Raw genomic sequence first — 14,442 nt, 5'->3', positions numbered from 1 at the left:
CACACACACACCCCTTTCAAAGGTCACCCTCAGTGAGTCACATCCTCCAGCCAGGTCCCACATCCTCCCTTGATGACCCCATTGGGCCCCTGGGTCCATTCAGTCTCCTCTTCTCCTGCTGGGGACCAGCCCTTCCACACTGGAGCCTGGGGGGGGGGTGCACATTATATACAAACAACGGCCTCCATGAATGGTTGGAAATGGAGGGAGAGCCTCAAGATGGCAGGGGTTTCTTCTCTTTCATTCCTGCCTCAGTGGTGAGGATTTACCCAGCATGCATAGGCTCTGGAGTTCATGCCCAGCACTGCACATACAAACGTGAGACCCCCAAAGGAACAGTGCCGGAGCCTATGAGTCTGAGATCCAGGTTCTGGCAGAGCTAGGTGTGGTCCGGAGGGGTGGGCACTGGCTCTTTTCTGTGCCAAATCTAGCTTCTGTGGCTGTGGATGTTGAAGTTGATGCTGTGTGGCCCCCATCCCTCCAGTTTCTGCCTCTGCCTTTGCGTGGCCAACCCGCTACCCCCCGTGACTGTCCAGACCCAGCTTATCTTTGAAGGGCACAGGCCACCAGCTTCTGGGCTCTGTCCTCTGTGTGCTCACTTGAATTATTAAAGTCTGTGATTTATTTCCAAATAAGGTCATATTCTGCAACATCCAAGTGAAAATCGGTTTTGTCAAATAATTAACCCAGGGTCTTCCCTTTTGTGGGCCCTGGAGGGGGCTGAGGAGTGGCTCTGGCCCCCCATCCAACTTACCCCCTGACAGCCACACATGGCCCTGGAGGCCGCCACCCCCTCCCACCCCGGGGACTTTGTCATCTATTTTCTAGTCACTAAACAGCCCAGTTGCTCTAAATGCTTCTGGCTTCTTTTCCTCTCAGTAGCCTCGCTTTTTCTTTTTCTTCTTTTTTTTCCTCTCTTGGTGGTACTGGGGTTTTGAACTCACAGCCTTGAACTTACATGCTGGCTAGCCTGGACCTTGATCCTCCTATTTACGTCTCCTGCACACCAAGACCACACAGAGACACCAGCCTGTGTGCTGTGATGAGTTCTCCTTAACACTTCGTCCAGGTTGGTCTCAAAGATCACTGTGATCCTCTCAAGGTTTGTCTTCCTCAAAGCTGGGATTGCAGGCATAAGCCACGGTACCTGGCCCTCTCTTGCTCTGTAATTGGGGGTGTTTCCTCGTCTTTGTGATTGTAGCTTTTCCATGATGACAATGGAATTGCCGAAACAGTTGAGAAAAGAATTGTTCTTGCTGGGCACAGGTGGCTCACACCTGTAATCCTAACTACTCTGGAGGCTGAGATCTGAAGACCGTGGTTCAAAGCCAGCCCGGGCAGGAAAGTTCAGGAGACTCATCTCCAATTAACCACCAGAAAATGAAAGTGTCACTGTTGCTTAAGTGGTAGACTGGTAGCATTGATCTGTAGAGCTCAGGGACAGCACCCAGGCCCTGAGTTCAAGCCCCATGACTGACCAAAAAAATAATTAAAAACAAAAACAAAAACAGGTTCTCATTGTGGAGTCTTAATTTTTTTCAAACTATTCTTTGTCAGATGTCTCAGGGGCTAAGTTAGGTGCCCTCTGCTACAGAGAGCTTTGCATTAGTGGAAGGGGGGCAGGGACAGGAAACCCTTCGCTGTACATCTGTCTGTCTGTCTCTGAACACATGATCTGCTTTGGCTCCTTTGCCAGAACCCTGACTGCTGGAAGTGGCTGGCACCCCAGAAGACACATTTGGAAAGTAAGATGCAGATTGTCGGCTGTGGGTTCTCCATGTGTTACAACATTTCCAGTCCCCCATGTGTACAATCTGGATCTCTGTCTATTCTAGTCCTAGCCAGAGGGAGAGGCGTTGGAGAAGTTCTGTTTTAAGCAAAGCATCATGGTATATATAACAATATAGCGTTCTTTCTTCATGACTGGATTCTTCCTCATGTAGAGAAACTGCCCCCTGTAGTAGCTGGTACAGAGCCCACAAGTCTGAGTTACGAGAGTTAACTAAGGATTGTTGTTTATCTGTAGGCCCCCACTGTCTGTCCCATCTCATTTTTGAAAAGGCACCTGGGAGGTGGGGGGGGAAGGGGGGTATCCTTATATTTCTCCCTCCATGCCACAGGTGTGAATAGTATATTTCCTGGGCTCAGATTGTTGTCTTTTTCAAATATTTTTCAGGTTTTTCTCTTTGGAGGGTAGATCTGATTCTTGGGGGATAGCCTGTATGAGTTAGCTAACACTGCATAATAAATACTGCTGGTGTTAATGAATTGAAACAACATCATCTCACCATGATCAGTTCTCGTGGGTCAGGAATCTGGAAGGATCTTGGGCTGGCCTTCATCCCAGGGTCTCTCATGCGCTGCAAGAGAGATGCTGGACCCGGGGCTGTGGTCTCATCTGAAGATGTATCTGGGGGAAGGATCTGCCCACGTGTTCACCCTTGTGGCTGCTGGTGGACTCTATTTTCTCATGGAGCCAACTGTGTTTATTGGCTACTAGTGCGGGAACTTCTTTAGATGGAAACTTACTTGGGAGAGTTTGCTACTTAGATGGCAGTCACACTCTAGTGTGAAATAATCATGGAACGGACAGTCCCATTCCCCCCCCCCCCCCGCATGTTGTGCTAGTTAACACGAGTCATGGGTCTCCTCACTCTCAAGGAGATCCATTATGAATGTCCTGAGGACGGAGTGGGGGCGGGGGCGGCTGTCTTTGAGTGTCTTCCATGTTGCTAGATATGACTTGGTGGAGACTGAGGTGGATGGCCCAGGGAGAACGGGGCAGATTTTGGTTGAATAAGAGGTGTTCTTGCTAGGCTGTGAATTCACTGTATTTCTTTCATTTTCCTTTATTTGTTTGTTTATTTATTATTGATTGATTAATTGATTTATTGTACTGGTCTTGGAGCTTGAACTCAGGGCCAGGTGCTGTCCCTGAGCTAGTGCTCTACCACTCGAACCACAGTGCCACTTCCAGCTTTTTGGATGTTAATTAAACATCGGGATTTCATGGACTTTTGCTGTCCCAGGCCGGCTTCACACTGTGATCCTCTGATCCCAGCCTCCTGAGTAGCTAAAATGACAGGCATTTGTGGGCCATCAGCACTCATCCACACTGACTGTATTTCTTAGGACTGTGATTTCTTTTTCCTGGTGCAGACAGCAATAGCCTCAGATGGTGGATTGCTTCAGGATAATCTGTCAAGGTACCTATTTGGGGGGGAAGGATTTCTAGAATTTTCATTGTCAGCCACTCCAATGGATCCTGACCTGCATCTCCTGTTTGTTTTGGGGAGCCAGAGATCTGAGAATGGGATGAGGGCGTGAGGTGTGGTGGGCTTAGCTGGATTGCAGTGTCTGGCCTGGTTTAGGTAGGAGACAGGGACTCTGCTTTCACCCCCCCACAGTGCTCAGGGCACACTCCCCCCCTCCCAGATGGATCCAGCCTACTGCACACAGGGCAGGCCCTGTGACGAAGGTGACCTTGACACTCAGAACATTCTGTGATCTCAGCACAGGACACAACGCTGAGCTGGGGACAGCACTGAGCTCAGGCCCTGGGAAAATGTAGCATCTGGCACCAACTCAGCAGGTCTTGTCCCCCACCTCCATATACGTCACCCACATGCCTGTGGCCAGCTGACTTTGTGGGGGTCACAGAACCGGCCCTGCAGACCCAGAGGTGGCTGCAGAGTCCCTGGCACCCCACATGACATTGCAGCCTATACAGGAGGCCCTGACAGGGTGGCCCAGTCTCCCCCCACCCCCAGGCTGGGCTATGATGGTCACCTTAGCCAGGACCAGGTGGAGCTCATTCTACTACCCAGGAAGACTTCTCTTTTTTTGTTTTTTCTTAAATCAGTTGTGGGGTTGAACACAGGGCCTGAGAGCTGTCCCTGAGCTCTTTTGCTCAAGGCTAGCTAGCATTCTACCACTTTAAGCCACAGCTCCACTTCCATTTTTATGATATTTAATTGTAGAGAAGAGTCTCATGTGACTTTTCTGCTCAGGCTGGCTTTAAACTGCGATCCTTAGATCTCAGCCTCCTAGGTAGCAAGGATTATAGCCATGAGCCAACAGTGCCTTTTTTCTTTTCTTTTCTACAACAAAATATTACCCCAGAGTTTGCAAAAGGACAGTCAGAGGTCTTAAAATGACAAAGGTAATGGTCACTACCTTTGCCCCAAAGCAGCAGAGAGCTGATAACTTTAGTTTTACTGACCAGGAGTGTCCTTGCTAAAGTCGTTCAGCTCTGCCATTGCTATGGGAAACATGGTTTGTAAAGGAACAGACATGACTGTATGAATAAAACCTTATTGATACCAGGCATTGGTGGCTCACACCTGTAATGATAGCTACTCAGGAGGCTGAGATCTGAGGACCTCAGTTCAAAGCCAGCCCCGGCAGAAAAGTTCATGAGACTCTTATCTCCAATTACCACCAGAAAACTGGAAGTGGTTCTGTGGCTCAAGTGGTAGAGTGCTTGCCTTGAGCTGAAGAGCTCAGGGACAGTGTCTGGGCCCAGAGTTCAAGCCCCACAACTGAAGAAGAAAAACAAAAAAGCTCAGGGACAGAGCCCAGGCCCTAAGTTCAAGCCCAGGACTGGACAGAGAGAGAGAGAGAGAGAGAGAGAGAGAGAGAGAGAGAGAGAGAGAGAGAGAGAGAGAGAGAGAGAGAGAGGGAGGGATTGCTGTTACTGGTGTTTCACATGTGTCACCCTTAGGTATTCAGGAGGCTGATATCCAGGGGATTGTGGTTTGAAATCAGCCTGGGTGAAAAAGTCTGAGAGACTCCACCTCCAACTAACCAGCCAAAAGCTAGCCTGGAGGCATAGCTCAAGCAGTAGAGTGCCCTCCATGCCCTATCATATCCCATGGTATTGGGGTCTGACATGGAGGTTTCCCCCTCCCCCACCTTCCCAGGAGCTGGCTCAGCCACCTGTCTCCTCTCTCCTGTTCCTCTCATGCGAGCTTGCCAATTTGCATATCCTGTTTTTAGCCCTTTTCTTTTCTCAATTTTATATAATCGCCTCATTATGAGGCTGTCACAGCCCTGGGGGCCCCTCCCTCACATCCCAAAGCATTTTCTGTGTAAGTAGCTCCTTGCCTTGTCTTGCCTGTCTTCTCTCCTCCCTGTTGCTTCTTCTTCTTCTTTCTTCAAATAAGCTCTTCATTTCAGAAGCATTTTAGATGGTTAAATCTGAATCTGCTGGGTGCAGAGGCTCCCACGCGCAGCATACCTCCCATCCCTGTGGTTAAGGACCCCATGTTCCTGCACACCAGGTGCACGCGGCACTTAGATGACCCCGCATGGAGCCCCGTGGCCTCTTTTCTGCCTCGGAATTTGATCCAGGATCCACAAGTTACTTGCTTACTGATCTATTTTCATTGGTACTGGGGTTTGAACTCGGGACCTTGAACTTGCCAGGCATGCTTCTCTACTACTTGAGCCCTGTCCCCAGCCTTGTTTCTTTATAGAGTCCTATGTTTTCGGCTAGGATTGCCCTTGACCTCTGATCCTACTACCTGTTCCACCCACATAGCTGGGGGTGACAGGAGTGAACCACCACATTCGGCTTGTTGGTTGAGATGGGGCATGGGCTCTATGACTTTTTGTTCAAGCTGGTCTTGACCTATGATCCTCCCGAGCTCTGCCTCCCAGATAGCTGGGATTATGGGCAGGAGCGACTGTGCCTGCCCTTGGAATGGTGCTGTTATCACGTTGTTCTCAGGCTTTTTCCATTGGGATTCCTTGTTCTGGCCAGTGGTATTTAAAATGTCTACCCTTGGGAGTTTATCCTTTTTCTTTCTATGGTACTGAGACTTGAACTCAGGCCCTCGTGCTTTCCAGGCAGGCTCCTTGCTAAGCGAGGCATACCTCTAGCTGGTATTTTCTTATGTTTAGATGTAATTTTCTGTGGTGGTTTTGAGGGGGAAGACTACAGAGGTAAAGCGAGTCCTTGTACTCCAACAAACCCCTCTCTGACTTATTTCTGCTGGTGGCCTAGCTGTGTTGACCCACACCTGCTGGAGGTGGGTCTGTCAGGTGTCCTGCTATAACGAGCCCCTCCCCACGCTTCCCATTCGGTTCTCCACCTCCACATGGTAGGAGCAGGTCTCTATCAGTTTCCAGGTTTGAGTGATTGGAATGAGAGTCCCATGTCCCCACCATCCCCTTCCTGCCTTTTGCTTTGAGCTCAACATTACTAGAAGCAGAGATACATAAATCAAACAGGCCGGTGTATATATCGGATATTGCTAAAATCCAGCTGGTGTGGTGCCCATCTACAATCCCAGCTACTGAGAAGGCAAAATAGGAGGATCAAAGTCGGAGGCTGGCCCTGAACAAAAGAGGGAGACTGTATCTGAAAAACAAATGAAAAGCAGAATGGTTTGGGGGTGTGGCCAACATGATAGGGGTGTGGTCAGATGCATGGGGTACTGCTTGAGTGGTAGAGGCAGAGTGGTGCACTGGGGGTGTGGCTCCAACAGCGGGGCTCTGGGGGCGTGGTTATGTGGTGGCTTCCTGCCTAGCAAAAGCACAAGGTCTTGAGTTCAGTTCCCAGTGCTTTTTTCTCCAGTGTGAGGTTTCTCCGAAATTCAGATTTAGCAATGTGTCCTTTGTTTCTCTGCCAATGGGGAGGTTTATTTCTCAGGGGAGGGACCATTAGGGGACCCAGATCTGATTTGAATGATATGAAACTATTGCTCACTAAAATTAGATATGTTGAAAACCAAGGATAGCCAACATTTTCTAACCAGTAGAAAAGGGTGAGGTAAGCCAGCTTTCATGCCTGTCAACCTAGCTACTCAGGAGGCTGAGATCTGAGGATCACAGTTCAAAGCCAGCCTGGGAAGGAAAGTCCATGAGACTCTTATCTCCAATAAACTACTCCAAAAAATCTGGAAGTGGTGCTATGGCTCAAGGTAGTACACTAGCTTTGAACAAAAGAAGCTCAAGGACAATGCCCAGGTCCCCCTCCCTGGCCTCCACCCAGCCTAGGCCAACCCCCCATTAATGACAGCCACATGTGTCCCCAGACCTGAAGGGCATGGTGTCTTCCAGCCATCAGCAGGGCAAGGGCAGCCAGGGATCCGCTGGGTGCCAGGCACTCCCCTCCCCCACCATGTGCATGGCTCCAGATCTTCCTGGGACCTGAGTGGGTGGGTGGCCCAAAAAGACTAGCACAGAAAGAAAAGAAAAGAGGGTACTGGGAATATGGCCTAGTGATGGAGTGCTCACCTCACATACATGAAGCCCTAGGTTCGATTCTCAGCACGGCATATACAGAAAAAGCCAGAAGTGGTGCTGTGGCTCAAGTGGTAGAGTGCTAGCCTTGAGCAAAAAGAAGTCAGGGACAGTGCTCAGGCCCTGAGTTCAAGCCCTGGGGCTGGCAATGAAAAAAGAAAAGAAAATGGTGAGGCATCTGCACTTGGAAGAATGAGGAGGGGCACAAAGCAACAGTCTTCAATTGAATTAAAAGGAACAAAGCCTGGGATGGTGGTACATGCCTATAATCCAAGCTACTCAGGAGATGGAGACCTGGAGGATCTTCATTTGAAGCCAATCTGGTGAGAAAAGTCTCAGAGAGTCCATTTTCAAAGAACCAGCAAAATGCCAGGCTGCAGGTGTGACTCAGGTGGTAGAGCACCAGACATGAGTGGAAAAGTCTCTTGAACTCAGAGCCCAGGCACTGCCCCTGAGCTTTTCTTGCTCAAGGGTAGTGCCCTACCACTGGAGTCACAGCTCCACTTGTGGCTTTTTTTTGGTGGCTAATGGGAGATCAGAGTCTCACAGACTTTCCTTTCCCAGGCAGGCTTTGAACCAAGATCCTCAGAGCTCAGCCTCTTGAGTAGCTAGGATGACAGGCATGAGCCATCAGTACCTGGCCAGCTCAAGCACAGTATAGGTACTCATGATTTTCATCCTCTAGACTCTGGGTCTGGCCTGGCTGGGCCCTGTCATTGGCTGATGGACCTCTCCGGGGTTGGGGTGCCTTCCCTTGCTTCTCCTGCACCCCCAGCCTGGGCGGGAGGTGGCTCTGCCACCTCTGCCTTGGCAATCAGCGCTTCTCCCGCGGTGACATATTTAGATGGTTGCCGTGGTGATGAGTGAAGGCTGAGGGTGACAGCTTCAGCTTTCTATATCTAGCCTCCTCGGTCACACGTGCTGACGTCAGCGTGGGACGTGGGGGGGGGGGCTGCCGTGGCCCACCCACCCACTCAGGTCCCAGGAGGATCTGGAGCCATGTACATGGTGGGGGGGGGGGAGTGCCTGGCAACCAGCAGATCCCTGGCTGCCCCTGCCCTGCTGATGTCTGGAAGACACTGTGCCCTTCAGGTCTAGGGACACATGTGGCTGTCATTAATGGGGGGGGGGGGGTTGGCCTTGGCCTAGGCTGGGTAGAGGCCAAGGAAGGGGACCCCCTGCTCACAATGGAGAGAAGTGGGGGCAGTGGCTTCCTTGGGGACCTTCAACATGATTTCGATCATTTAAAAATATTTATTGTTACTGTAAAAGTGATGTACAGAGGGACGAATTAGGTAAGTCAGGTAAAGAGCACATTTCTTTTTGGACAAGGTCACCCCTCCTCTGACACTCAATTTTGATCATTTTCACGATGCGGTCCTGAGGTTTGAACTCTGGGCCTGGACACTGCCCCTGAACCTCTGTGTTCAAGGTTAGCTCTCTACCACCTGAGCCACAGTGCCAATTCCAGTTTTCTGGTGGTCCATTGGAGGTGAGAGTCTCATAGACTCTTTCCTGCCCCGGCTGGCTTCGAACCACAATCCTCAGCTCTCAGCCTCCTGAGTAGCTAGGGTTGCAGGCATGAGCCACCAGTCTGGCAAAAGCAACCTTTTTTGTGTGTTTGGTTGCTCGTGGGGCTTGGACTCAGGGCTGGTGCCTTCTGTCTACTTTTTTCTGCCACATTTAAACTTGTTTCCTTTTACTTATGATGTCCGAAGTGGGGCAGACAGAGAAATGGGCTCTGGGTCCTTGCAGTGGAGGGGGCCTTGGATCTGGCTGCATACTGGACTGGGTGGGTGAGGCTGAGGTAGAGCTCAACGCAGAGCTCAATGCAGGAGTGGCAGGAGGGGAAGATGCACCTGACCCACCGGGCTTTCCTGTAGCCAGCAGCAGCTCCTGGCCCCCCATCTGTTGGCTTCCTGTGTGCCCCGAGCTGGACAGGCTGCTGGTCCTTAGGTTTGGGTGGTGACCTGGCCGTGGGGAGCCAGGCTGGCTGGCGCTGCGTGGAGTCTTGTTCTTGAGGTGCTATCGTGATGAACATGGCTACTTGGGGACACATGGAAAGTGCATTTGGCCAAGGGCAGCATCTGTCTCCAGCCAATTTTTTTATTGAGTGAATTCAGCTGGCAAAATAACCAACATGGCACCTGGGGTGAGTTCCTTTCTCCTTTCTTCCTCCCCTTCCCTTCCTCCCTCCCTCCCTCTCTCCCTCCTTACTTTTTTTTTTGCCAGTCCTGGGGCTTAAACTCAGGGCCTGAGCACTGTCCCTGGCTTCTTTTTGCTCAAGGCTCGCACTCTGCCACTTGAGCCACAGCGCAACTTCTGGCCGTTTTCTATATATGTGGTGCTGGGGAATTGAACCCAGGGCTTCATGTATATGAGGCAAGCACTCTTGCCACTAGGCCATATTCCCAGCTAGCTCCCTTCCTTTTCTTGGTGCCCAGTACTGGAGCTTGAACTCGCCAGCTCCAGCACTTCCTCTGCTTTTTGGCTCACAGCTTGCTCTATACCAGTTGAGCCACGCCCCCCAGTCTGGCATTGGTCCATGGGAGCTGGAGTCTCCAGACTTTTCTGCCCAGGCTGACCTTGAACCTCAGTCATCTGGGTCTCCATGTCCTGAGAAGCAGGGATCACAGAGGTGAGGTACTTCTTTTTTTTTTTTTTTTTTTGGCCAGTCCTGGGGCTTGAACTCAGGGCCTGAGCACTGTCCCTGGCTTCCTTTTTGCTCAAGGCCAGCACTCCGCCACTTGAGCCACAGCGCCACTTCTGGCCATTTTCTGTATATGTGGTGCTGGGGAATCGAACCCAGGGCCTCATGTATATGAAGTAGGCACTCTTGCCACTAGGCCATATCCTCAGCCCCGCGAGGTACTTCTGTCTTCTTCCCTTCTCTCTTGTGTAATGTCACGCTTGCATGTCACTGCTGGCACCACTGGCGTGGGAACCCCTGTGCCATCTCTGCAAGTTTTTGACTAATTGATTAGTCAAAAGTAACGTGTGCACTCGCAGATCCTCAAGGTAGAGGCACAGCCTCGGGCTGCTCTGGGAGCTTGCTGCGTGGCCCTTTCATCAGTTGTCCCAGTTGACAGCGTCTGCTTCGGTGGCCCCTCTTGCCTCAGGGCCTTGGAAGCTCCAGGGCCTAAGATTCTGCCAAGTCCCAGCACTGTGGTTCCCCAAGGGCGTTCAGGACATTTCTGGGGAAATGCTGCCCCCTGCAGGCAGTGCTGGGGATTTCAGGTTTCCTCCTGAACCTTGAAGGCAAATTGGCCACAGCTTGCAAAGGAATCCACAGTAAAACCTTAAAAAACAAAAAAAGTTTTGGGGGCTGGGAATGTGGCCTAGTGGTAGAGTGCTTGCCTTCATGCCCTGGGTTCTATTCCTCAGCACCACATAACCAGAAAAAGCTGGAAGTGGCGCTGTGGCTCAAGTGCTAGAATGCTACCCTTGATCAATTCTTTTGCTCAGGGACAGTGCTCAGGCCCTGAGTTCAAGGCCCAGGACCGGCAAAAAAAAGTTTTTTAACTCAGGGTTAAAAACATTTTATTTTGTTTTTCTGAGTGATTACTGGGGTTTGAACTTAGGGTCTTGTACTTGCTAGGCTAAGCCACACCCCTAGTCCTTTATGTGTTAGTTAGGTTTTTAGATAGAATTGCATGCTTTTTTTCTGGACTAGCCTCAGATTTGAATCCTCCGACCTCTACCTCCTGTGTAGCTGGGATTACAGGCGTGAACTACTGCACTCAGCCCTCTAGATGAACATCTTGCATATGCGCGTGCGCGCACGCAAACAGACACAAAAGGTCATGCTTTCCATTTATTTTCCAAATACAGGTGAGGTGCATTCAGGAAATGTCACAGATCTCTTAGGTCTTGTAAGAAGATTCCCTTTGCGTGGTTAGTGCAGCAGCCTCTGGGGCTGCACCATCCTCTGCTTGGAAGAGTGACTTTGAGGCGGGACTTGCAAAGTGATTTCTGACACCATCTTAGCCATCCATGGGGGTGAACTCCCAGCTCCGCAGCTGCTGCCTGGCAGATCCGGCTAATGTGCTGTTTCTCTTGTAGGGAAGGAGGCTTGGTGCTGGGTTCTGGAGCTGGGGACGGCAGAGAACTGTAGCACAGGTAGGCACTGTGGTGTTTTTATTTGCATTTGATGTTGAGTTGGCAGGGGGAGGCGAGCTGGGACGGGGGAAAGTATGGATTTCTGCAGAGATAGCATGTGTGGTGCCAGTGCAGAAGTGCACGCTTGTAATATTGTCCTGCGTGTCTGAGCTCCACAGCCCTTCCCTCCCTTTTCCTGGCCTCCTGGGGGCGTGGCCTGCCCTTACCCGTCACTGCAGACACACAGCGTCTGTGGCAGTAATGCATGTTTGGATGTTAAGTTGTCTGTTTTCTGTTGCTGTGAGAGAAAAAAAAAAAACCTAAGGCTGGGTGCTGTGTAAAGGTAAAAAGGTTGTTGTAGCTCACAGTCCTGGGGGCAAGGCCAGGCCATGGTGGCTGGTGAAGCTCCCTGTGGTGTCACTGCAGGAGGGATGGTGGCTCATGGGAGCTGGGAAGGCTGGGAGCACACAGAAGAGAGGCAGGCTGCAAAGAGCCAGGCTGGTTCTTTTTTTTTGTCAATCTTGGGGCTTGAACTCAGGGCCTGGGCACCGTCCCTGAGCTCTTCAGCTCAAGGGGAGCATTCTACCACTTTGAGCCACAGCACCACCTCCAGTTTTCTGGTTTTCATTGGAGATAAGAGTCTCATGGACTTTTCTGCCCAGGGCTGGCTTTGAACCACAATCCTCAGATCTCAGCCTCCTGAGTAGCTGGGATGACAGGTGTGAGCCACCGGCACCCGGCTCAGGCTGGTTCTTTTTTTTTTTTTTTTTTTTACCAGTCCTGGGGCTTGGACTCAGGGCCTGAGCACTGTCCCTGGCTTCTCTTTGCTCAAGGCTAGCACTCTACCACTTGAGCCACAGTGCCATTTCTGGCCATTTTCTATATATGTGGTGCTGAGGAATCGAACCCAGGGCTTCATGTATACAAGGCAAGCACTTGCCACTAGGCCATATCGCCAGCCCAGGCTGGTTCTTTTATGTTGAGCTTCGCCGGGGGCACCAGACCTGTATGAGGTCACCCATCCACTCTCCCCCTTCGCCTAGGTGACAGGAAATGATCTAGAATCGGACATGCTTAGAAGGCCCATGTAGAAATACGTGAACCCGGGGAAGGATGAGTGGACACCACATGCTCCGTCCACACAGTGGAGTATTAATCAGCCAGGAACAGGATGAGGCTGTGACGCACAGCCATGATGTGCAGGGACCACGAGGCCATGGCGTTCGGTGAGAGCAACACACACACACACACACACACACACACACACACACACACACACACACGCACCGGTGCATGGCTCCACTGATAGAAAACTTCCAGAACAGACAGAGGTAGAGATGAGACCTAGAATTCTGGGATGAGGAAATGTTCCAGAAGTAGCTATGGGTGATGGGTGTACAGGGTGGTTAATTGGAGAGGAGCGTCTCCTGGGCCTTTCTGCTTTGGGTTGGGTTCAAAACACGACCCTCAGATCTCAGCCTTCTGAAGAACTAGGATTGCAGGTGTGAGCCGCAGGCGCCTGGTCCCAGTGCAGGTTTCAAGCCTCTGCAGCTCTGGCCAGCGAAAGCAGTCCTTTCTTGTTGGGTTATCTCAGGGTTTCTGGGGTGAATTGCCCATGTGCTCTTTGCTGACTTGACTTTTTGTTTGGTTTTCTTTTTATTCACTTTGCTTTGCTTTTTGACACGATTTCATGACGTGACCCAGGCAGGCCTCAGATCCTCCTGCCTCTGCCTCCCCCACGCTGGGATTACAGGCATGTTCCACCATACTGGGCTCCTCTGCAGACTTTCCCATGGTGAGGGGGGTTCTGCCCCTGATTAGAGTTTGTGTGTGTGTGTGTGTGTGTGTGTGTGTGTCTTTTGGTTACATTATAGATCTTTTTCTGAGAATCTTAAATTTTTGGCTTTGCTCATAGTGTTTTTTTTTTTTTTTTTTACAGATGTGGGGCTTGAACTCAGGGCCTAGACTCTGTCCCTAAGCTTGTTTTGCTCAAGGCTAGTGCTCTACCACTTTGAAGCACAGTGCCAGTTTTCTGGTGGTTAATTAGAGATAAGAGTCTTTCATGCCTGGGCTGGGCCTTGAACTCAGATCTCAGCCTCCTGAGTCGCTAGGATGAAAGGTGTGAGCCACAGCACTGGCTTCCTAGGAGAGAGGATTTTTTACAGAGGATTTAGGATGTTGGCATATTGCGGTTCTTTGTCTTTTTGTGCCATTCTTCCAGAGTTTAACATTACTTAAACATTTCTGTATCTATTGGTTATGGTTGGGTCTTGGTCCCATCAAACGTTCAGCTCTGCTAGTTGGTTTCACTGGAGGGGCGGTCCCATCGGTCCCTCACTGTCCCAATCAGGGGACCCTTGGTAGAAAGGATACCTTTTTTGGTCCAGGAAGACAAGGACCCTGCTGAGTTCCAGTGCTCCTCAGCTAGAGAGCCCACTATTCCACCAGTGGCCACCAGGGGGCAGAGGAAGCCCACAATTTCCAAGGTTTCCACCCAGAGCTGGGTGTGTGTGTGTAGAAATGCAGATGATCAGGGAAGGATGGAGGTGGGGCAGGTTGGCCACACCTTACATCCCTGCGGCAAATCTCACACCCCTACTTTGAGAACTAGGATCAGCTGTATCAGCTGGGGACTTGGGCACTGACCTGCGGCTCCTCCCCAGGCCAGCATACACCACCCCACATGGTGGGCCCTGTTGCAAGGTGTTTGGGGAGGAGGAGGAGGGGCAAGCTCATTCTCTAGCAGCACCCCACAACCTGCCAGGGCCAGGGCATGGACACATGGCCCTCAGGGACACAGACTACCTCATCTGTAGGGTGACAAGTGGGGGTCCCTGCCCCAGGTTTTGCTGAATGTGGTCACTGGGAAGAGACCGGGGTTGGTTGTGGAGGCTAAGGTCCCCTAACTCACACTTTTGGCCCGAAAGTGTGGGTTCTGGGGTTCAAGTTCTTGGTGTGGGCAGGGAGCAGCTCAATTGCAGGAAAGCTGCTTGCTTTTCTGTCATTAGTGGCTGGACATATTCTGTAGACACAGAGGACTCCGGGGGAGGTCCAGGGACATGTGGCTGTCATGCCTGGGGAGACCCCAGCATGGGG

General features: G+C 51.1%; 1 protein-coding gene across 1 annotated transcript in view; it reads left to right on the top strand.

Moving 5' to 3' along the window:
* The window catches only part of Gng7 (G protein subunit gamma 7), an 82,062-nt gene that overhangs the window by 14,025 nt on the left and 53,595 nt on the right, over nt 1-14,442 (top strand). Inside the window, exon 2 of the mRNA XM_048342072.1 lies at nt 11,311-11,367. The gene's annotated coding sequence lies outside the window, so the exon portion shown is untranslated. The remainder of the gene's footprint in view (nt 1-11,310; nt 11,368-14,442) is intronic.

The sequence above is a fragment of the Perognathus longimembris genome, chromosome 3 (assembly GCF_023159225.1).
Source record: "Perognathus longimembris pacificus isolate PPM17 chromosome 3, ASM2315922v1, whole genome shotgun sequence".
NCBI classification, from domain to species: Eukaryota; Metazoa; Chordata; class Mammalia; order Rodentia; family Heteromyidae; genus Perognathus; species Perognathus longimembris.
Note: the sequence above shows the minus strand (reverse complement) of the source record. Positions and strands in the feature narration are given on the sequence as shown.